General features: G+C 35.9%; 1 protein-coding gene across 1 annotated transcript in view; it reads right to left on the reverse strand.

The window, feature by feature from the left end:
- LMBRD1 (LMBR1 domain containing 1) overlaps positions 1 to 26,121 on the reverse strand; it is a 184,860-nt gene that overhangs the window by 2,489 nt on the left and 156,250 nt on the right. The window lies entirely within an intron of this gene.

Here is a 26,121-nt window from a genome sequence, read left to right on the forward strand (position 1 = left end):
ACTTGGAATTAAAAATAATTCATACGTTTTTCTCCTTCAAATAAAATATGAGTTTTAAAAAGAAAGTGGCAGGCTGGTTTTTTGAAATTTGTGTCAGGCTCCATATTAGTTTTATACAAATACATTATTCCCAATAACAAATTCATATAAATATATTGACACAAGTCTAGTACTTGGAATCTAAGGAAATACTTGTTTATTCAAACTATTCAGAAAGGTTAGCACTGAATGTAACTGAGTGAAAAATTACATATGCCACAGCTACTGGAGGATAACAATTTCAAATTTCAGAGGGAATTCATTCTATAGAAAATCTTTATCTCACAAGGCAATTTCTATTCAGTCTATTAATTACAAAACTGTGATTTCTGCATATTTTATCCAAACTGGAGAATGGCAAAAAAGAAAAAGAAAAAAAAAATCAACATGCAATTTGGAAATATATTGATGATTAAGAAATTACACCTTTTATTTCTATTTTTAACTCTTTTCAGCTTCAATAAGTATGTGCTATTTTCTCTTAATAGTCCGAGAAGCTGCACTATATAAAGAACGGGGCATCTGGATTGGAGGAAGACTCATCAACAATTGCGTTATACAGATGACACAACCTTGCTTGCTGAAAGTGAAGAGGTCCTGAAGGACTTACTGATGAAGATCAAAGATCACAGCCTTCAGTATGGACAACACCTCAACAAAAAGAAAACAAAAATCCTCACAACTGGAGCAATAAGTAACATCATGATGAACAGAAAATACTGAAGCTGTCAAGGATTTCATTTTACTTGGATCCAAAATCAACATCCATGGAAACAGCAGTCAAGAAATCAGAAGATGCATTGCAGTGGGCAAATCTACCGCAAAAGACCTCTTTGAAGTGTTAAAAAAGCCAAGATGTCACTTGGAAGACTAAGGTGTGCCTGACCCAAACCAGGGTGTTTTCAAGCTGGACGATAAGGAAGGTTGAAGAAGAACTGATGGCTTTGAATTGTGGTGTTGGTGAAGAATACTGAATACACCATGGACTGCCAAAAGAATGAACAAATTGTTTGGGGGAAAATATAACCAGAATGTTCCTTAGAAGCAAGGATGGTGAGATTATGTCTCACATACTTCGGACATGTTACCAGGAGGGATCAGTCCTTGGGGAAAACATTGTGCTTGGTAAAGTGGGTCAGTGAAAAAGAGGAAGACCCAAAACAATATGGACTGACAGTGGCTGCAACAATGGGCTCAAGCACAACAACGATTGTGAGGATGGCGCAGGACCGAGCAGTGTTTTGTTCTGTTGTACATGCGGTAGCTATGCGTCAGAACCGACTCGACGGCACCTAATAAAATAACAGCGACAACATTTTCTCTTAAAAAAAAACTGCGCAGACACATTGTATTCCAGTTTATTAACAGGGATGGAATACATCTTTTTTTTTTTGGCTGCCACAGTTTTCCAAAAAGTAGCATTTAGGTTATATTTTATTAAAATACAAGACCTGTTATGAAAGCACAATCTAAATTTGGCCTATTCTAGTCCCTTTCACTGTACTTCAACATTTATTTCTGAATTGCTCAATACCAGACTAGATAAAACAGTCTCTTTTTCTGGCAGAAAAACATGCAGTTTAATAGAGAAGCAACCTCTTCTTTTCACGAACTAATTTCTGTCTGTTGATCCCCAAAGGGGTTCTTTCATATTCTTTGCTTTCCTTTCGATAGAAAAATGTAGAAGAAATATTCAAAGTGCCTAAGAAACCCCCCAAAAGCCTTCAAGCAACAGTGGCTGAATGAATGTTTCTCTCCCTTCCTACAGTTCCTGAGCACCCAAGCTTATATTACACTGGTGCTAGGAGCTCAGCCTGGAAGAGGAGATCCCTGCACAGACAATTCCTTATCATTTGCGAGATGCTTCTGCAACATTTTATTGTCCCTTCTATCACAGAACTTGCTTCATAGTAGTAACTTTTCAACTAGTCATTTTTCCCATTAGATAAGCTGAAATGTTCCAAAATACCCATCAGAGTACCAGGCAGTCATATTCTAAAATTACTATTTGTTAAAGTGAACTAAATTCAAAAGGAAGAAGTATTTTATTTTAAAATTAATATTGCTAAATAATACACTTTCTAAATTTCTTTTGACTAAAATCTGACCAAATTCCTAAGGTGTGAAAACAAAATACTTGAATATGTTTTGAAAATGAAAGTGTAACTAAAAGGCGGCATGGTGGGATGAGGCCAGGCACTGGCCTCTGACAAACCTGGCATTGAATGGCCACTACATTGTTACATGAAGGGGCAAATATGAAAAAATATAACTGTCGAGCCTCCGCACTTGTAACACACAGCCATCTTTCCTTCAGTATTATTGTGAGGACCAGATGAAATATATCAAAACCTCTGTGCACAGTGGCAATTGGCATAACCTAATCCATGATACAGAACATAGTTCTGAAAAGCTGCTCAAATGGTTGCAGGATAAATACCTAATCTTTAGATTTTGGAAGCACAGGTCCAACAATAGTAAGGAAAATAATTACTTAGGCATTAGTATCATGACTACTCTGTAAATGTTCATTTTTCTGCTTCTACAGTCAGAACATACAAACAGATTTGGTGAAATTCAAATGTATGTAATTCAGTTACAGGATATACTCCTAAATAGTAATATAACTCTAAGTAAAAGTCATCAATTTGAATGTTTCAAAAATGAAGATGGGGAAGCTGGGAACTATGTAAAAAATGTATATACATATATATATTTTACACATGTATTACACACATACACCATATTTTTACACAAATGTGTGCCTTCTACATTTGTTTTTCAACTGCTCCTTTCCCCTGCAAGGTATTTTCGTGATGGTGCTATGTTAATTTTTTTTTTACAGCAATATGTAAAAAAAATCGACACAGTGGTGCTTATGAAAATATCTCACAGAAGGAAGGCACGGTTAGCAAACATAGGTGAGTATTATTTGTGCAAAAACATGGTGTATTTATATTGCACACACACGTTTACAATTATTTTAAAAATAAGAACATTATCTTCCATGGCTTCCATATTACCTGAGTTTCACTGTACAACTAGAAACCTGTTTTGAAAAAAGTCACTCAAGATTCTCAACATTCCTAATGCTCTAAACTCAAAAAATAAAAGTTCTGTTACCTATTTCCATGCTTAAAGATATTTCAGGAGTCAGAGCTTGACTGAATTAGAAATTTCAGTGCCAGCACAGGGATTATAAAACAGTCTGAGATGGTAGAAGCAAAAAAAAAAAAAATCAAATCATTTTAATCCATAGATCTAATAATCCATTAATGTCTTAAATTGGCTTATATTCTTCTTTTGCCCACCACCAAAAACATACCTTAAATATATTTCTTACCACATTATTTTACATATTTACCACTTTCAAAGAGTCTGAGCTTTGACACCAAAACTCAAAACTAAACCCATTGCCGTTGAGTCCATTCTGACTCACAGAGATCCTAGAGGACAGGCTAGAACTGCCCCATAGAGTTTCCAAGGAGCGCCTGGTGGATTCGAACTGCTGACCTTTTGGATAGCAGCAGTAGCGCTTAATCACTAAGCCACCAGGGTTTCTACAGGACTAAGCAAAACTGCCCCATAGGGTTTCCAAGGAGTGGCTGGTGGATTTGAACTGCTAACCTTGTCGTTAGGTACCTGAGCTCCTAACCACTATGCTACCAGGGCTCCAACACAGCCCTCTAAAATAAGAAGGTAAAAATCATTGTTAATGTTCTGCTTTGTGGTTGAAAAAAATGACACTGGACTAAACACACACACATGAGTACGTAACAGCTCACTAATATGTACATATTATTATATATATATATATATATATATATATATATATATATATATATGGTGGCATATACCCACAGAAAACTTTTGGCTAATAAGCCCATGCATATATTTCACATTCAAGCAACAATCTCACACTAAATATATGGAGAGGGCTTCTATCCTCACCATCTGTTGTATTCCAGCTGCTCACCTGAATCACAGATATTAAGAGACCTATATTTTCTAGAGTTACCTGACTAAAGAAATTACAATAAATATTTTGAACTTGTTTTGACCTTGAAAGCCACTTTAAATGGATGACTCATTTAGGGATTGTGTTTTAAAGTCAAAAGTATTAACAGGATTTCTGACTGTTGTTCCTCGAAAAGACCTGTATAAAAGTTCCAATTAAAGATTAAGCGTTAACAATGAAAAACTAAACATGGGGGGTCAAACTATTTTTCTTCTGATGACAGGGAGGCCATCTGAAAAAGATCAAAATTCAAAGAGCCAAGAAAAGGCACCTGTACTACTATGAATAAATCAGACTTCTGAGTCCTACTACTGCTACCCTTCTTCCATCTCTTCTCACATAACATCAAAGCAGAGAAATAAGAGAAAATACAACTAAACCTCCTTCTGTCACATAATGGCAGCCTCAACAGATTTACCTGCTAAGTTTTATTATATTCCCTGTTTCCTTTTAGAACACTTCTTATGCCATTTTTAATGTATGTAGACTGCCACTAAGATAACTTCGGTTATTAACTATGATAAATAGCACTTCCAACTTTAAGTATATTTTTAAAAACAACATTTAGCATTGATTTAAGCCACAATTAAAGTATCATCATGTTAAATCTTCACTTGAAATCAATTTATAATTAATTACACTGTGTATTTATACTTTATAAAATGAATCCTGTGTTCCATGGAGCCCAGTGGCACAGTGGTTAAGAGCTTGGCTTCCAACCAAAAGGTCAGCAGTTTGAATCTACCAGTTACTCCTTGGAAATCCTATGGGGCAGTTCTACTCTGACCTATAGGGTCACTATGAGTTGGAATCAACTTGATGACTTTTCTTTATGCTACATATGCATATATAGAGAAGGCATTTGACAAAACTCATGCACCATGAAGAGTGAATTTTAAAATATGTATTTGGGCTAGTGACAAAAAAAAAAAAAAAAACTGGTTGCAAATTTGACTATTTAGTATGCCAGTTCTTATTCCATGGTTTCCCATAATTATGCTAACTTTGGTTCCTGATTGAGGTTGTGCTGCTATGGAATATTTATAATGTACACATAAGTCTTAACTGGATACAGTCTAAGGAGCTTGGACTTTATTGTGAAATGAATGAGAATCACCTATCAAATGATTTTAAGAAAGGGAATAACATGAGTGGAGAGTAGACTGGTGAAGGGGAGTGAGACTGGGAAGAGGTTCACCACGTCAGACTATTCAAGTGAAAAGATGAGCTCATCAAACTTAGCATGGGCTGTAGGACAGAAAAGTAAGGAGTTAGATTTGAAAGGTTTTCAGGAAGTAAAATTCCAGTTCATCACTGTTTTACTGTTAAATGGATTTATAGCATATGAAATACAAACATATAACAAGATTTCAGAAACAATATACATTTAGATAAGGACAGAAAAAAATGAAATATTTAATAAAAGCCAAAGTTGTATATTTTATCTTAAAATTTTAAAAAAGTGACATACAGTTAAAGCAATGTTTTGTTTACTCTCACTGGGGGAGCTAAAGAAAAGGGAAAGAATTGTCGAACATCAAAAATCTTAGAAATTATAAAGGAGACAGTTTTATATTTTAAGAACACACAAAGCACAAAAGATTAATAAAGACAGTGCTTAACAGCATTAAAATTCATTAAAGAATGAATTTTATAATGATCATATTTAAGAACCAATAACTTGTATTGGGCTTTGATTATAGTTAATTAAGTTTAATATATTTCTAAGGTGCTAAAATATATACTTCTCCTTTAAGAAAAAATTTTCACAATTTCATTAATATTACTAACTGGCCATATAAAACTTTTTAAAAGGTAGTACAAAAGTAAGTGTCAGCATATAACCTGTAGAATCAATCATAAACTGTATCAGTGAACTCTAAATTAAGGAGATTTTTTTTTTTTACCATCCACTAGTCTTCATTTCCCAATGACAGTCAAATACAAAACAACTGTTTTCTATTACTTTGTTTTATCTTTTTCATAAAACAAAAGTAGTTTAATAAGCACATCAGAAAATATTAAAGTTAAAGAGAGAGAACCTAGATGTAGCTTGAGTTGGCCCCTCGTGTACTGAGAGACTCTGGAATGAGTCACTTAACTTCTAAATCTCAGCTTCTTTGTCAATGATGTGCAGGTAATACCTGCTTGTGGTATATAGTTATAGGATAGATTAACCTTCTGAGAATAAAATTTAGAGAGAAATCTACATGTGATAAAAAAAAAATGGTGTTTTAGGAATTAGCAAACTTAAGCAATAATCTATAAATGAAGTTTGACAGATTTATTTAGGTTGGCTTTGGTGTGGACTTTTGGAAAACTTAGTTTATACCTAATTAACTACACTCTATTAGTTAAATTTTTATCAACACAATTAAAATGTCACCTAGAAAAAGAACCTTCACATCAGGAGAATTTCTGGGTCTCCAGGAATCTCCAAGACAAATGATACTCTGATCAATACTCAATTTTGGGGTCTGCATGGAGATCTTACCGGAAAACGGACACAAAGCATCAGGCTATCTCACCTGGATGATACCAATAAGATCAATAAGGCACTCTTTCTGATTCCACTTTTACCAAGAAACAGTGGGAGCATAAATTTTGTTTTCCATGCAGATTCTCTCTGGGAAGAATTCACTAACCTTGAGCCTTTGGTTTCCTTAATAGTTAAACTTTCTATGGTAAGTTAATAAACGGTCATTTGTCTGATATATTAGTCTCTTCCTGTTAGGTTAGATGAAGCCAAATACACATGCTGAAGACTAAGAACAGCGACATTCTTAATAATTTTTATCTCATCACTAACTTCAATGTAGCTCTGCCCATCACATAAACTTACTAATCAAATAAAAAAAAGTTAACAACACAAACTTACTTGTTCAACAAACAAACAAAAAGATTATAAATGTACGATACTTAACTATGAAGAACAATTTTAACATGCTTTAAACATGCCTGGGCAGTCATTTGCTTACTGTTTTCCCAGGACCTCATTAACGTCATAATATAGGAATAAAACCAGGAGCAAACAGAATGCGAGGAGGGCTATCAGCTGATGAGAGCTTTCAAACAATTATCTAGAAGATGGAAATTAACATTTAAATAGAGTTGCCAGTGATGAGCTTTCGTAGTTCTTGACTGTTAAATATGAATGGGCACACATATAAACGTATCATCAGATTTGTACAAAAAGCTAGATAGGAAAAAAACAAGATAAATAGAATTTTTTCTGTGAGGACACAATTTTACTTAAAACCACTAAAAGTTTAGTATCTTTGGATATTCAAGATATATCCATAAAACAAGAGTAGGATGCTTAAAGAAAACAATACTCAAGGAAAGTAAGAATTTGATATATGAAATAAAAATTTCAGGAGAGAGTCTAAAGACAAAGATGAGTACATATCCAAAAATCTACAGCAAAATGGCAGACAGAAAATCTGGAATATGAGATGAGAGAGATGAAAAGATCCAGCAACAAGAGCTTAGAAAAGGAAAATAGAAACTATCCAGTTAGCTTCAAAGAGCAAGACTGGCATTAGATTTCTCAACAGCTAAAATGGAAACTATAAGATGATGTAATGTCTTTAAAGTTCTCAGAGAAAAAGATTTCTTACATAGAATTCTAAGTACAATTAAACTCTCAACTGATAGGACAAAATAAAGATTTACAGATATACAAGGCCTTTTCAAATACGTATGCCTCACAAACTTTTTTACAAAGTTAGTTGTATGTACTCTAGCAAAACTGGGGAGGGCGGGTAAGAGAGGAATAAAAAAAGAGGAATATATGGTTTATAAGATATCGAAGTCTAATGAACAGAAATTGTAGGATTAGAGCTGAACAGCGGAATCAAAAAGCAGTTGGTCCAAATAAAAATGATAAAAAAAGTCAGTAGATATCAAGAACAAAGTCTCTGAGGTATAAAATGGGTTCCATGCAAAAGATAAAGTGAGCAAGAAGATATCCTGCATATTAATATCTTACTTATGTTACTTTGATAACACTTCAAAAAAAAAAGGCAAAAGGACAAATGAAAAGTATATGTTTCAATTCTATAAATGTTGTTTGAGGGATATATAAAGATATATGCATTTTCTTATCCTGAAGGAACTTACAATTCCACAAATGGGTAAGATAAAGATATATAAATGACCAAAAGTCAAGATAAAGTAAGATAATAATATAACAAGCATAAATGCTACGAGAATTTAAAGGCGGCGGGGGGGAGGGGGAACCCAGGATACACATGCTTGGAGGTTCAAAAATAGAATGCTGGGTTTAAAATACACCTTGTGAAATGACTGGGGCTATGATTGATGATGGGGAGGGGTAGGGCAGAGACCTGTGGAGATATTTCAAGAATAGTCGAAAAGTAAAGGTGGAAATGATGGCCATGTTCATAAAGTGTATGAAAAAAAGCTATACAGTTGTAACCAACTGCTGTTGAGCTGACTCCAACTCATGGTGATGCCATGTGTGTCAGAAGAGAACTGTGCCTCATAGGGCTTTCAATGGCTTATTTTTCAGAAGTAGAGCACCAGGCCTTTCTTTCTTTGAGTGGACTCAAACCTCCAACCTTTTGGTTAGCAGCTGAGTGCATTAACTATTCATACTACCCAGTGGCTTATAAAAACCTGTAGGATGGGCTAAATAGTGGCGTCCTTAAATGCTGGACTGAATTTATCAAATGGTAAGTGGGGAGCACTTAGGGTTTTTATTGGAGAAATGGCATCATCAGAGTACTTTAGGGCAATGGATTTCACGGCGTGGGCCCCAGACCAGAAGCATTAGTATATTCTCAGGCCCCATCCAGATTCCCTGAGTCAAAAACTTTCCAATCTATGTTTAACAAGTCATCCAGGCGATTCCAATGCCTGTCAGAATTCGATAACTACTACTTTAAAACGATTAAGCCAACAGCACTGTGTGCGGTAGATCAAAGTTTGAAGAAAGTTAAAAGATACAGTAATTTATCTGAGATGTAATGGAAGGTGAGATGGCACGGTCATATGGCAACTGAAGCCTTTAGCAATTGATGTCTGTGGAGAAAGAGTGAACACCAAGATGACTGTGCTTTGGAGAATGAGAGTAGTTTGTGAAGTCAGTAAATACAGTCCAAAGTCCTTACCGTCTTCTCCCAAAACCAGTCACTATAAACATTCTTATAAATGCATTACCAAAGTAAGGCAAGGCTCTATAATATTTTCATACAATTGGTAAGAGTCAGAGCTATCCAAAGGAACCTAACAGGCTATTTTGCTTTTTCCCTTGACCATGAGGTAATGCCCTAACCCTACATATTGCATTGCACTATACACATGCTTGCAGCCACAGGAAAATCTGATGAGAAAACGTGCTAGGACCAACTTAAGTTATTCTATTAGTTCTATATTTATGAAGGAATACCAAGAACAAAACAAAGTCAAACAGGCTCAGAGGAAAAGAAATGTATAAACTTAAAAGTTGAAAATTGATTTTATATTAAAGATAGTTATTCTTGATATTATCAAAAGTAGAACATGAGTTTTATTTTCAAGTTAAAACTCTAAAAAACATGGGCATCATCCTCTTCTCTCTCTCATATACTATACAGACTCATTAGTAAATACCATTGGCTCTCTACCTGCATAATATATCCAGAATCTGACCACTTATTGCCACCCTGGTTCGAGCCACCATAAGCTTTCCTTTGGATTATTCCAACAGTTGCCTGTCAATCTGCTTTTAATCTTGGCTCATTATTGTCTATATTAAGGTTTGGCAAACTATGGCCTGCAGGCCAAATCTGGTGTGCCACTTGTTTCTGTTAGTAAAGTTTTACTGGAACATAACCACAGCCATACATTTCCATATAGTCTATGGAAGCTTTCATGACATCACAGAAGAGTAGATGGAACAGAGACCATTTCGGCCCACAAAGCCTAAAATACTATCTTTACAGAAAAAGTTTGCCAACCCCTGGTCTACATGCAACACAGTAGTCAGAGTTATCCCTTGAGAACGTAAGTCACATCAGGTCACTCTTCTGCTCACAATTTTCTAGACACTTCCCATCTGACCTTCCTAAAATTGTGTTTGCTGTTCCTCTACCTCCTCCCTTTGGCACTGTCCCACTTGGCATTTGCTGATGTCTATCTTAACTGCTCTTCCCCAGGTATGTGCATTTGCTTCTTATGGTATTTTTAGCTCAAAATGTTACCCTCTCAGTAAGAATTTTCTCTTCTATTATATTTAAATTTTGAAATCATCCCTCTTCATGAGCACCGCATAACCACTTTTGGTGCTTTATTTTTCTCCATAATGCTTATCATCTGACATACATATTTGTCGCCTTCCAGTAAGCTCCATGGAAACAGGAATATTTGACTTCTATTCACTGTTGTACTCCTCATACCTACAATAGTTCCTGCCACATGGCAGACATCAATAAATCCTGTTAAGTGAAAAAGCAAAGGAGCAAAAGATAAATAAAACTAAATGATCATATGGGACACTGAAAATTGAGACATTTATAAATTTATCTTGGAATTTCAAGACTAACAGGACTGTGGTTCTCAGTATAATGGAAGAAGATACATAAATATCTTCTAAAGATGCCTGAATTGCTATCATTACCTAATGCAGTATCCTCAAATTACTTTCTAAACCAGGTTATGAAAATGATCACAATTCTATTAGACTTAGGCGCATCGCTTTCAATACAAAAGCTTCCCATAAGAAAATAGAAAAACTGCTTTATCATTAAAAAGAGGTGAGAAGTTACAGAGAAATCTTAAATTGTTTAAGTGCAGATGTCACCAAATATAAAACACTGTCTTGGCATATAAGTTGCTGAGTTATTAAAAAATCTTCAGCAAGTTTTAAAGTATTATGCACCTTCAAAGAAGAGGTTTAATTTCTAAGTTTTTGATATGTTTGTTGTGAATTTTAACTGTTCTTTTGCATACAACTCAGATTTGGTAAACCTCGTCAAAGAATGGACTCATTTTACATGACCTAATATGTCCATAATTAAGTCAAAGTTTACTTGATGCTAGAAATTTACACTAGAAGAAAATCTAGGGGATAAATTATTTTATTACTAACTCAAAATTAAAAATAAACAAGAAACATTAAACTTTTTTTAAATTTTTATAATTTTTATTGTGCTTTAAGTGAAAGTTTACAAATCAAGTCAGTCTCTCACACAAAAACTTATATTCACCTTGCTACACACTCTCAATTACTCTCCCCCTAATGAGACAGCCTGCTCTCTCCCTCCACTCTCTCTTTTTGTGCCCATTTTGCCAGCTTCTAACCCCCTCTACCCTCTCATCTCCCCTCCAGGCAGGAGATGCCAACATAGACTCCAGTGTCCACCTGATCCAAGCAGCTCACTCCTCACCAGCATCCCTCTCCAACCCATTGTCCAGTCCAATCCCTGTCTGAAGAATTGGCTTTGGGAATGGTTCCTGTCCTGGGCCAACAGAAGGTCTGGGGGCCATGGCCAGTGGGGTCCTTGTAGTCTCAGTCAGACCATCAAGTCTGGTCTTTTTATGAAAATTTGGGGTATGCATCCCACTGCTCTCCTGCTCCCTCAGGGGTTCTCTGTTGTGTTCCCTGTCAGGGCAGTCATCTATTGTAGCTGGGCACTATCTAGTTCTTCTGGTCTCAGGATGATGTAGTCTCTGTTTCACATGACCCTTTCTGTCTCTTGGGCTCATAGTTACCTTGTGTCCTTGGTGTTCTTCATTCTCCTTTGATCCAGGTGGGTTGAGACCCATTGATGCATCTTAGATGGCTGCTTCCTAGTGTTTAAGACCCCAGATGCCACTCTTCAAAAGTGGGATACAGAATGTTTTCTTAATAGATTTTATTATGCCAATTGACTTAGATGTCCCCTGAAACCATGGTCCCCGAACCCCTGCCCCTGCTACACTGGCCTTCAAAGCATTCAGTTTATTCAGGAAACTTCTTTGCTTTTGGTTTAGTCCAGTTGTGCTGGCCTCCCCTGTATTGTGTGTTGTCCTTCCCTTCACCTAAACTAGTTCTTATCTACTATCTAATTAGTGGATACCTCTCTCCCACCCCCCTCTTGTAACCACAAAAGAATGTTTTCTACCCAGTTTAAACTATTTCTCAAGTTCTTATAATAGTGGTCTTATACAATATTTGTCCTTTTGCAACTGACTAATATCACTCAGCATAATGCCTTCCAGGTTCCTCCATTTTATGAAATATTTCACACATTCCTCACTGTTCTTTATTGGTGCGTAGTATTCCATTGTGTGAATATGCCATAATTTATCCATTCATCCGTTGATGGGCACGTTGGTTGCTTCCATCTTTTTGCTATTGTAAACAGTGCTGCAATAAACATGGGTGTGCATATATCTGTTCGTGTAAAGGCTCTTATTTCTCTAGGATATATTCTGAGGAGTGGGATTGCCGGATCTTATGGTAGTTATATTTCTAGCTTTCTAAGGAAGCACCAAATCGATTTCCAAAGTGGTTGTACCACTTTACATTCCCACCAGCACTGTGTAAGTGTTCCAACCTCTGCACAGCCTCTCCAGCATTAATTATTTTGTGTTTTTTGGATTAATGCCAGCCTTGTTGGAGTGAGATGAAATCTCATTGTAGTTTTAATCCGCATTTCTCTAACAGCTAATGATTGTGAACAATTCTTCACAATCTGTTAGCTTCCTGAATGTCTTCTTTAGTGAAGTGTCTATTCATATCTTTTGCCCATTTTTTTATTGGTCTTTTTGTAGTTGAGTTTTTCAGTATCGTGTAGATTTTACAGATCAGACGCTGATCGGAAATGTCATAGCCAAAAACTTTTCCCCGGTTTGTAGGTAGTCTTTTTACTTCTTTGGTGAAGTCTTTGGATGAGCATAGGTGTTTGATTTTTAGGAGCTCCCAGTTATCTAGTTTTTCTTATGCATTCTTAATAATGTTTTGTATACTGTTTATGCCCCGTATTAGGGCTCCTAACGTCCCTATTTTTTCTTCCATGATCTCTATCGTTTTAGATTTTATATTTAGGTCTTTGATCCATTTTGAGCTTGTTTTTGTGCATGGAGTGAGGTATGGCTCTTGTTTCATTTTTTTTGCAGATGCATAGCCAGTTCTGCCAGCACCATTTGTTAAAAAGACTGTCTTTTCCCCATTTAACTGTTTCGGGGCCTTTGTCAAATATCAACTGCTCATATGTGGATGGATTTATGTCTGGATTCTCAATTCTGTTCCATTGGTCTATGTATCTGTTGTTTTACCAGTACCAGGCTGTTTAGACTACTGTGGTGGTATAATTGGTTCTAAAATCAGGTAAAGTAAGGCCTCCCACTTTGTTCTTTTTTTTCAGTAATGCCTTAGTTATTCAGGACCTCTTTTTCTTCCATATGAAGTTGGTGATTTGTTTCTCCATCTCAGTAAAGAATGTCCTTGGGATTTGATTCAGAATTGCATTAAATGTATAGATCGCTTTTGGTAGAATAGACATTTTTATAATGTTAAGTCTTTCTATCCATGAGCAAGGTATGTTTTTCCACTCATGTAAGTCTCTTTTGGTTTCTTGCAGAAGTGTACTGTAGTTTTCTTTGTGTAAGTCTTTTACATCTCTGGTAAGATTTATTCCTAAGTATTTTATCTTCTTGGGGGCTACTGTAAATGGCATTGATTTGGTGATTTCCTCTTTGATGTTCTTTTTGTTAGTATAGAGGAATCCAACCGGTTTTTGTATGTTTATCTTATATCCCGATACTCTGCTAAACTCTCCTATTAGTTTCAGTAGTTTTCTTGAGGATTCCTTAGGGTTCGCTGTGTATAAGATCAAGTCATCTGCAAATAGAGATACTTTTACTTCTTCCTTGCCAATCTGGATGCCCTTTATTTCTTTACCTAGCCTAATTGCTTTGGTTAGATCCCAAACACAATGTTGAAAATAGCGGTGATAAAGGGCATCCTTGTCTGGTTCCCAATCTCAAGGGGGATGCTTTCAGACTCTCTCCATTTAGGGTCATGTTGACTGTCAAAATGCCCTTTATTATGTTGAGGAATTTTCCTTCTATTCCTATTTTGCTGAGTTTTTATCAAGAAAGAGTGTTGGACTTTGTCAAATGCCTTTTCTGCATCAACTGATAAAATCATGGGGTTCATGTCTTTTATTTATGTGGTAGATTACATTAATTGTTTTTCTAATGTTGAACCACCTCTGCATACCTGGTATGAATCCCACTTGGTCATGGTGAATGATTTTTTTGATATGTTGTTGAATTCTATTGGCTAGAATTTTGTTGAGGATTTTTGCATCTACATTCATGAGGGATAATACATTCATGAGGGATATTGGTCTATAATTTTATTTTCTTGTGGTGTCTTTATCTGGTTTTGGTATCAGGGATATGGTGGCTTCATAGAATTAGTTCGGTAGTATTCCATCCTTTTCTATGCTCTGAAATACCTTTAGTATTAGTGGTGTTAACTCTTCTCTGAAAGTTTGGTAGAACTCTGCAGTGAAGCCATCCGGGTCAGGGCTTTTTTGGGGGGGAGTTTTTTGATTACCTTTTCAATCTCTTCTTTTGTTATGGGTCTATTTAGTTGTTCTACCTCTGTTTGTGTTAGCTTAGGTAGGTAGTGTGTTTCTAGGAATTCATCCATTTCTTCTAGGTTTTCAAATTTGTTTGGGTACAGTTTTTCCTAGTAATCTGATACGATTCTTTTAATTTCAGTTGGGTCTGTTGTAATATTGCCCATCTCATTTCTTATTCGGGTTATTTGCTTCCTCTCCTTTTTTTCTTTTTTCAGTTTGACCAGTGTTTTATCAATTTTGTTGATTTTTTCCACAAAGCTTTTGGTCTTGTTAATTCTTTCAATTGTTTTTCTGTTTTCTATTTCATTTAGTTCAGCTCTAATTTTTATTATTTGTTTTATTCCGGTGCCTGCAGGTTTTTTTTTTGTTGCTCTCTTTCTGATTGTTCAAGTTGTAGGGATAATTCTTTGATTTTGGCCCTTTCTTCTTTTTGTATGTGTGCATTTATTGATATAAGTTGGCCTCTAAGCACCACTTTTGCTGTGTCCCAAAGGTTCTGATAGGAAGTGTTTTCATTCTCATTGGATTCTGTGAATTTCTTTATTCCATCCTTAATGTCTTCTATGATCCAGTCTTTTTTGAGCAGGGTATTGTTCAATTTCCAAGTGTTTGATTCCTTTTCCCTGCTTTTCCTGTTATTGATTTCTACTTTCATGGCCTTATGGTCAGAGAAGATGCTTTGTAATATTTCAAACTTTTGAATTCTGCTAAGGCTTCGTTTATGACCTAATATGTGGTCTATTCTAGAGAATGTTCCATGTGCGCTAGAAAAGAAAAGTGTACTTGGTTGCTGTTGGGTGGAGTGTTCTGTATATGTCTGTGGCATTTAGATCTTCTGTGTCTTTATTGAGCTTCTTTCTGGATGTCCTATACTTCACCGAAAGTGGTGTGTTCCAGTCTTCTACTATTATTGTGGAGCTGTCTATCTCACTTTTCAATGCTGATAGTTTATGTATCTTGCAGCCCTGTCACTGGGTGCATAAATATTTCATATGGTTATATCTTCTAGGTGTACTGTCCCTTTAATCATTATACAGTGTCCTTCCTTATCCTTTTTGATGGATTTAACTTTAAAGTCTATTTTGTCAGAAATTAATATTGCCACTCCTGCTCTTTTTTGATTGTTGTTTGCTTAATATATATTTTTACATCATTTGAGTTTTTGTTTGTGTCTCTAAGTCTAAGGTGTGTCTCTTCTAGGCAGCATATAGATGGATCTTGGTTTTTAATCCATTCTGCCACTGTCTGTCTCTTTACTGGTGCATTTAGTCCATTTACATTCAGGGTAATTAGGGATAGGTCTGAATTTAGTGCTATCATTTTGATGTCTTTTTTTGTGTGCTGTTGAGAGTTTCTTTTTCCCACTTTATTTTAAGTGCTGAGTAGATTATCTTTATACATTGTCCTTTCCTCATATTTGTTGTTGATTTTGTTTCTGCTGAGTCTCTATTTTTTTCTGGTATTTTATTTTGATGAGCACGATAGTTTGTCTCCTTTGTGGTTACCTTATTATTTACCCCTATTTTTCTAAATTTAAATCTAACTTTTATTTCTTTGTATCGCCGTATCTTCCTCTCCATATGGAAGGTGTATGATTATGTTTCTTAGTCCCTCTTTATTATTCTAATGTTTTCTTCTTTTACATAATAACATCACTAGTATCCTGAGTTTTTTTTTTTTTTTAAATCTTGCTTTTTTTTTTTTTTTGGATTTCCCTGTCTGGGTTGACTTCTGCTTGCTCTGCCCAGTGTTCTAGTTTTGGGTTGATACCTGATATTACTGATTTTCAAACCAAAGAACTCCCTTTAGTATTTCTTGTAGTTTTGGTTTGGTTTTTACGAATTTTCACAAATTCCTTAAACTTGTGTTTATCTGGAAATGTCTTCATCTCACCTTGGTATTTAAGAGACAGTTTTGCTGGATATATGATTCTTGGCAGGCAATTTTTTTCCTTCGTTTTTTTAAATATGTCATCCCATTGGCTTCTTGCCTGCATGGTTTCTGTTGAGTAGTCTGAGCTTATTCTTATTGGCTCTCCTTTGTAGGTGACTTTTTGTTTATCCCTTGCTGCTCTTACAAGTCTCTCTTTCTCTCTGGTTTTTGCAAGTTTGATTATAATATGTCTTGGTGACTTTCTTCTAAGATCTACCTTATGTGGGGTTCAACGAGCATCTTGGATAGATATCTTCTTATCTTTCATGATATCAGGGAAGTTTTCTGCCAACAAATCTTCAACGATTCTCTCTGTATTTTCTGTTATCCCTCCCTGTTCTGGTACTCCAATCGCTCGTAGGTTATTTCTCTTGATAGAGTCCCACATGATTCTTAAGATTTCTTCATTTTTTAAAATTCTTTTACCTGATTTTTCTTGAAATATATTAGTGCCAAGTGATTTATCTTCGAGTTCAGAAATTCTAGCTTCTACTTGCTCAATTCTGCTCCTCTGACTTTCTATTGTCTACTTCTGTAATTTTATTGTTAATTTTCTGAATTACTGATTGCTGCCTGTCTATGGATTTTTCCAGCATATTAAACTTTTCATTACGTTCCTGAATAATCTTTCTAATTTCTTCAATTGCTTTATCTGTGTGTTCCTTGACTTGTTCTGTGTATTGTCTCATTTCCTTCCTGATGTCTTGAAGGGTTCTGTATATTAAACTTTTGTATTCTGGCTCTGGTAATTCCAGGAATGCACTTTCATCTAGAAGATTCCTGGATTCTTTGTTTTGAGAGTCTGTTGAGGTGATCATGGTCTGTTTCTTTATGTGACTTGATATTGACTGCTGTCTCCAAGCCATCTATAAGTTCTTGTATTAGTTTATGCTTGCTTACTGTGTCATAGTTTCTTGCTTTGTTTTGTTTTGGTATACCCCTGTGGGTTTCTTGAGTGAGCTAGCTTGATTATTTTCACCTTTGGAGCTCTGACGTTCTGTCCCCAGATGGCTAGAGCTGTTATCAGGTATATCAGTCTAGGAGTCCATTCAGTTTTCTTGTATGAATTCAGCTCAGTTTTTCAGGTAGCTGATCATCAAGTGTGTGGTACAGGCCCTGTCCTACAGTCTCAGAGGGGCGGGGGTGATTGGTGTATGTACCGATATCTGATTGCAGCAGGGGGTCATGCTCTGAACAAGGCAGGGGCTGAGAACTGACCCCCGAGTGTCTCTGAGGAAAGCGCATCCCTGTTCCCTAGAGCATTCAGGTGGGTGGGTTCTGCAGACAGACCATGGGCACCCAAAGTTCTTGGGTTGTAAGGACTGGGAGGTACCAGTTATCTTTGACCCCTGTTGCAGGTGGCTGGGTGGCCTGAGTGAAGCTACCAGTCCTTAGGCCCCTGATGTGGGTAGGCAAGGAACTTGTTTAATAGGCAAAGCAATGTCAAACATCAAACACCCACTTCTCCACCACACAGCTTAAACAGTTGGAGTCTGCCAACAAGGGCCTATTTTCCCGAAATAGGCCCACACAGGTCCATACAGAAACGAAATGTGCTCAAAGTCCACGGACCATTTTTGCCTCTTCAGGATCTGCTTCTGTCCTGAGCTCCCCCGGTTAGTGGAGGTAGCAAATTATCTTTTCCCCCAGATGCAATTTTTTTCCTTCCCCAAGGCTGGGAGGATGGCTCTAGTTGCTGAACAGTGCCTATCTCAGGCCCAGGGAGTTCAGCCACTGAAGCCGGATTGGGGGTGGAGGGGCATGGTAAAATATACACAAGTATTTAGCTTTTGCCTAGAGTGCTGTTCTTCTCAGGTTCTGGAGGTTTGAGTAGGCTGTGTGGCTGGCTGCTTCTCTCTAAGAAAACTGCGGCTGAACGGTATTACCAGCCCGCCACTGCCGCTGAGGGAATGGTGCCTGAGGGCTTCCCACGATTCAGGTCCGGTAACTGCTCTCAGCTTCTGAGCAGTCTCTTCCTCCCCCTGCCCCTCAGTTCATTTTCTAAGCTTGGCTTTGAAGCTCAGGGCTCCCAGCTTGTCACAAATATACTCGTTTTGCTTTTTATTTTGGGTCTTTGTTGTAAAGAGGGCTCGCCAGAAGTGTCTGTCTATTCCATCATCTTGGCTCCGCCTCCATGAAAGATTAACTTTTATAAGAAGTTATACTTTTTAATCTAGATTGTTTAGGGAGCTCTTAGATAGCATTGTTGTCACTAGCTTTTATGTTCAATGTAAGTTCTGCCATCTTGTATGGCAAAATACAACATTATTAATCTGAATCACTAATTTATGAAAAATAAACAATGTATAATGATACTCATAATGGTAGTCAGAAATAGTTATCTTCAGTGGTTCCATGTTGGCCTACACTTGGTATTGTCAGTTTTTTTTAAATAGTAGCCATTTGGGTTGAATATAGTGCTTCTCATTGTGGGGATTTTCCCCTTTTATCATTCTTTCTATACATACAAAGTTCTCTCCATCATGTATCTTGCTGCATGATCTCTTATCATTTCAGTATTTTTTATGCAAAAAGATATTCTCTAACATAACTACAGTTCAGTTATTAAATCTAGGAAATTTAACATTGATAGAATACTTTCATTTACTCTACGGTTCATATTCCAACTCTGTCATTTAACCTGGTGATATTCTTTATAGCACTTTTATCTTTCAGTATAGGATCCAATCCAAGACCATGTATTACATTCGTTATCATATCTCTTTAGTATTCTTTAATCTGCAACAGTTCTTTAGTCTCACTGTACTCTGTAACATTGGCCTTTTTGAAACATACATGCCAGTTTTTTATGGAATGTTCAGTTTGGGTTTGTCTGCTATTTCATGATTAGATTCATGTTATCCATTTCTGGCTGAAACACCATGTAAGTGATAATGTGTTCTTCTCAGAATGATGTGCATTTGTTCCTCATTATGATGATAATTTTGAAATATTGGTGTAGGTATTACCCAGTTTCTCTAATATATAGTTAATATTTTTTCCTCTTACTACTAATGAACAATTTGTTGACAGACCTCACTGTGGTTTTACTCTGTAGTTTCCTCAACTGAGTGTAATTTGAATTACCATATGTTCATCTCTAAACACTTTTTTGAGGGGTCTTACAAATCTGCTAGGGTTTCATTCATTTCTTTAAAAGAGTTTCTTGTTCTCTGTCAATATTTTGAGCTGGTGGTATTCTTTTCATCTTAAGTAGCTCTGTAATCCATGCTGATAATTCCAATACCAGGTCTTTGCAAGTCTCTGCTGGTATTTCTTCTAGCTCTCTTTTATAGCGCCTTGTTTCCTTGTATATTTGAATATCTGACTCTGATGTGTTCGGTTCATCTGTACTCTTTTGTGGGAATTCCCTGAAGCCTAGTGCATGCCTCTAGTGAGGGCTTACACTTACTTAATGTCATGTGCCTAGAACATTGCCAGGGTGAGATGACCATGAAAATCGCTGTGGTGATGAGCAACTGGACTGCAAATCTGCAGAGAGCTAGTTTGTGGTTATTATTCCTCAGGGATAGATTCTTCCTTTCTGGCTCTTCTTGGCACTAAGGCCAACTTTGCTTATGGTTTTCTGGAAGTTATACGCCTTTACTTCTGGTTCACCCTTGGGCGATGGTGCAACCTTTGGGGTGGTGGTGAGATGAAGAGTTTTAGCTTTCTGAAAAGGTTTATCTAATTGTGAGATGCTACCACTTGGGCATGCTCTAGACCTGTGCTGTCCAATATGATACTGCTTGACACGTGGCTAGTATAACTGAGAAACTGAATTTTTAATTTTATTAATTTAAATTACAAACTGAAGCAGTGTAAAATATTTTTTCATTAAAAACAACTTTACTACTTTGGGAAGACTATATTTCACTTTAACCTTTGAAAACTTAGTGTCTGAATTAAGAAGTGCTTTAAATGTAAAATATACAACAGGTTTTGAAGACAGTATGAAAACCCTTTGTATCTTAATAATGTTACATATGATATTAACTACATGTTGAAATAATATTTCAGACATTAGGTTAAACAAAATGCTATTTAATACCATGTTTCTTTTTATTTCTTTTGATGTAGTTACTAGAAAACTTAAAATTACAAATATGGCTTATATTTCCAATGGACAGCACTGTGCTAGACTTTGTCTCTTCCACTTCAAAAGGCTATGAAAATCCGAGTTTAAATTACCAAATTTGGTAAATGCCTTCAGGACAAAGCAGTTTTAGGGCTCTTATTTACTTCTTTGCTCTGAAGTTTTTTTCTTCACTCACATCAACAGAATATCTGAATCACCTGGAATGCTTAGGAAACACACAGGTTGCTGGGTCCCACCTGCCGAGTTTCAGATTTAATAGGCTTGTGGTGGTGCCCGATAATTTACATTCCTAATAAATCCGCAGGTGACGGTGATGTTGCTGGTCCAAGGTTTATACCAACTGAGAATCACTAACTTAGACTTTTGCCTTAATATCTTCTCAGTACTTTTGATATTTTTAAAGAAGTTTGGTATTTTATTCAGCATTTTTTTGGAGGAGAAGGTTGGGGTGCTTTTACCATGAAAAGCTTTTCAACTACTTAGCCATTCAAGTCCATTCTCTCTTGAACTCACTCCAGTTAGGCTTCCCCCCAGCACTCTATCAAAACTGCTCTTCTCAGAGTCACCTAATTAACCCTACCAAGAGACAATTTTCAGTCCTCATCTTACTTGATTTATCCTGACAACACTGAACTTTACTTGAGCTTCATGATCCTGAAAAACAGTAATGTTAATGAAGTCCATCCAACTTTGTGTGCTAGTGGAAAGAAAGATCCTTTCCCATATGACTTAAATAAGACTCACGAATGACCCTTGTTTACCTCTGACAAAGCTGACCAGACACAGACCTCCAATTTCTCATTTTTGGCTTCACAAATGATTCGCTGTTTACTCCTTCCCATAAAAGGCCTGCCTGACCTTTGAGACACTTACAGATTTTATGGTTGAAGAGTTCTCCATATTCTAATAGTCCCCCTCTCCTTATTGTAATAGTCTTTTGAATAAATTCTCTCATTACCTACGTCCAGACTTTTTTTTTTTTTTTTTAACAATCCTCAGCACTTGAAATAGTTGATCACTCTTCACTTGGTTTAAAGGAAACTACACTCACCTAGTTTTTCCTCTACCTCAATGGTTGTTGCTTCTTAGCTGTCCTTTATTGGTTCCTCTTATTGCCAACCTCTTAACACTGGGCTGTAAGAGAGCTCAGTTGTTGGTCCTTATTTGGTCTTCATTATCTCATCCAGTCTCCTAGTTTTACTTACCATTTATCCCTGACTAAGATGCATCTGACCCAAACCATGATCTTTTCAATAGCCTCATACGCATGCAAAAACTGGATAGTGAAAAAGGAAGACAGAAGAACTGATATGTTCAAACTGTGGTGTTGGAGAAGAATATTGGACATACCATGGACTGCCAGAAGAACCTATAAATCAGTCTTAGAAGAAATATAACCATAATGTTCCTTAGAAGTGAGGATGGTGAGACTCAGACTCAGTTACTTTGGACACATCAAATATTTTGGTCCTGAATATACAGGTGATCTTACAACTCTTGATGAAAGCCTTAATGTGGATATCCTTACTGTCCCCTGAAATATGTCTAAAACCAAAACCTACTCTTAAACTTACATTGTCTTAAAGGCATCATCTTCTTCTTTTCTTCCTTCTTGATGATCTTCAACATTTGTCTGTTTTAGCTACAAAACAGCTTGAAGTGGTAGAATTGTTACGATGTTGGCCCCACCCCCTTCAAGATTATCATTCCCTGGTTATTCAGTCAAAAACTTATCTAGGTATGATGAAAAGGAACTCTGCAGATGGGATTAAGGCTACTAATCAGCTGACTTTAAGATAAGGAGATTATCCTAGGTTAACCAGGTGAGCTGAATGTAATCACATGGGCCCTTAAAAGCAGAAGAGGAAGGCAAGAAAGTCAATCAGGCAGATGCTGCAGAAGACAAGGTAGGAACAAAGAGCAGGACAGCATGAGAAAGACTTGACCTGCCTTAGCTGCCTTTGAAAGAGGAAGAAGAGGGCCATAAACCAAGGAATCAGGGCAACATCTAGAAGCTGAGAACAATCCTACCTGTTTACAGCCAGTAAAGAAATGGGGACCACAGAACTACATTGCATGGAATTGAATTACATCAACAACCTGAATAAGCCTGGAGACAGGTTCTCTCCCACAGCCTCCAGAAAGGAACATAACTCTGTTGAAATTTAATTTCAGTCTTGTGAGACTCTTGGCAGGGGTAAAAATCAAACCATGTTTCTGGCCTACACAACTCTGAGGCAATCAATTTGTGCTATTTTAAAACTGCTAAACTGTGGTAATTTGTTACATAGCAACAGAAAACAACACACTTGACTAATTCTCTACTTTCTACTCCTATTGTCACAATCCTTTGTCAAAGTGGCTTAACTGCTAAAATAAGTAATCTGCAAAATAAATGATTTTAGAGGTTTTACTGAAGCACACAACACACAATTTATAAACTGAGGAAGCACCGAACTCACAGAGTGAAAGTAAGTCTCACAAGTGAATTCAGTGTTCTAAGGAATGGGGAAAGTATCAAGAAAAAAGAAAGTAACTAGATCATGGGGAAGGCAGTTACAGGAAAATCAGTGAATATTGTAATAATCACACCTTGACTAGATATACATTACACAGTTATGGTAAAAGTCATACATATTATATTTTAAGTAGCTAAAGAAACCACAAGCTAAATTCTGATTGGCTGATTACCTTGTAATAAACCACAAGTTGTATTAAGAATTTCCTTGGAACAAATTATAACATCTAATAAACATGTTTTTCAGACACAGAAAAGTGGAAGCAGACTCCTGAAAATGGTCAAAAGACAAGATGGAGTCTTAATTTTATATAAAGTTACAGGATGAAGTCAAGGCCACAGTCATAATTCTACAGTCTTTCCATAAAGTAAGTGCCTCCAATTATATGCTCTTATTCACCTTCTTTATCCGTGATGCAGGTTAATATTACAAGAGTTTCTGACATCACCTGCCTTGAGTCTCATGATTCGCCAATACTAAGTATCTCACATTAAACAAGAATTTATCTAAAGAATGAAGGCAAAACTCTTATGGCATTAAAGAACCTCTACAATTTGATATTAACTTGTTCTATCCTTCACAGCATTCCCCGAACAGTCATGATCTTGTCACATTTATTGTTACTACAACATGCCAAATATATTTGTCCTGATGCCTTGTTAATGCTGGTTCTCTTCTGCTTGGAATATCCTTCGGCTTTTTTGTTTGTTCAGTTAGACTTAAATTATTTTTTTGGGCCCAGCTGAAATGTTATAGCCCCAACCCCAGACAGATAAATCATTATCCCCTTTGTCTCCCCACAGAGTTTTGTTTAAAATTTCATTACACTTTGACATTTTTTCCTGGTGTTACAATTATCAATTTTCATATCTGCTCCTTTATTAGGTTATATGCTTTCTAAAGGTAGAGACTGTATATATGTTCCTCCTGACACTTCTCTTTCCCAAAATCTAACCAAATACAATGCTTATTGTATTTGCTGATAAAGGCATAGTGATCTTTCATCTTTCCATTTTGACTCAAAAATTTTACAAAGTTTTCAAATATACATGTTCCTTTTAACAATCCTATGTTTTAAATAATTTCATATTTACACACAAACTGTCCATGTATAAATGCATCTTAGATTAAGTAGCAATTAAAAAATATAAAAATAGCAATGTAAAGATTCCGTTGTCATGACATTATATAAAATTTAAAACCTCATTTAATTTGCACAGTGGACTCAGTATGAAAATAATAAACTACGCATTACCTGTCAGGATAAATTAAGTAATATTGTCATTTTAAGAGAACTTTATAAACATAGTAAGATAGACATGCTTCATAAAATTACTGATAAATCATTCTATTGCTTAGCAGATTATTTTTAACATTAAGTGCCTTAATTTTTTAGATGTATGACTCTCTTTTGAATCCTAAATGTTTACGAACACTTAAAACTAGGGTCTTAGTAATATTTTTATATGTTTAAATAGGAAATAAACCATTTCACCCATATTTGAACAAAATGTTTTAAAAATTCTCTAAAATGTATATAATATTGACAAGAGATCAACCTATATATTTTTAGAAATTGTTGCTCGAAAATCATCCTTCCAATGGGATTCTTTTCTCAGAAATAATTTTAATTATAACTAAATTGTAATTTTTGTTTCTAAAAATCAATCTCCAAAATTCTGTCACTCACCAGAGACAAATGACAAAGGTGTTATCAAGTGCCTCATGGGTTATTTACATTAGACCATCATCTACTCTAGTCAAATGATCCCACTAAAATGTGACAAAGAATACAGGGTTATTTTCTTTTTCTCTGCATACTAAGATTTCCTAGTTTCTGTTTAAATGGTACTGCCATACTAGTCCATCAACATACACACCACCCCATCCCCACTCCTATACTTCTGAACTCATATCCTAATTTGCTTCATCTTTCATCATCATTTTACTTAAAACACTCCAAATTATTGTATTTTGACCACTGTGTTTCAGGTATCCACGGGCAAATTTAAAGTTTACAGATGTGCTTAAGAATAAACAAAAGGTTTTGAAGGATAAATCAAATCCATAAATCTAATGGGTATGTTTTTCTACTGCAACACAACATTTTAAAGCATAAGTAAACAGAAATGTTTAAGAAAAATATTCAGTAGTTCAAAGGGAGTCATTTTAAGCACTGCAAATTAGACAGAAAAATACTAAACATGATTCATAAAAAAGTGATAGTCAAGGTGTTTTATTTGACTAAAGCTTATTCATCTATAATATACCAATTCAGTTCAGCAACACAGGGCCCATTAACAGTGCCACATATTGTGAAACCCTGATTTGTTGTTTTTCTGTTAAGGTTTCAATATTAGTATTAACAATGTGAGGATCAGGATCTTCAGGATCATCCCTACCTTAATTAAAAAAAAAAAATCAATTGAACAGTAATTTTCATTCCATTTTCACCTAGCTTTTTTTTTAACAATGACAACTCAAAGCAATTCAACTGCTGACTCTACTTATGATGTGTACGTGTACCTTTCAAAGTAAGAAAATCTGGGACTACAGTCAGTATTATAGTAGAATTGGCAGATTAAGTGATGTCTATACTAAACATTTTACTATTTATTCAGACAAAATAAAGTTATCCCCGTGATATTTGTTTCTCCATCTCATCTCTTGATTTCATTCCTTTCTCCCAGTTTTACAGTTCCTTCCCTTATTTATACTGGACTCTGTGGTTGATCACTTTATTCTCTAAGCCCCAACTCCCATCTATCCTTTGCCTTCTATATCCTCAAACCACCAGTCCTACTTCAATTCTTCAGCCCACCTTGCCCAGGCAACCAGCAACCTAAGCACTGATGAATAATCATACCAGCTGTATAGAATGCTTGGGATTTCTTAAACTAATACACATAAAAATTAACAACTACCTCTAGCTAC

The sequence above is a fragment of the Elephas maximus genome, chromosome 1 (genome assembly GCF_024166365.1).
Source record: "Elephas maximus indicus isolate mEleMax1 chromosome 1, mEleMax1 primary haplotype, whole genome shotgun sequence".
NCBI lineage: Eukaryota > Metazoa > Chordata > Mammalia > Proboscidea > Elephantidae > Elephas > Elephas maximus.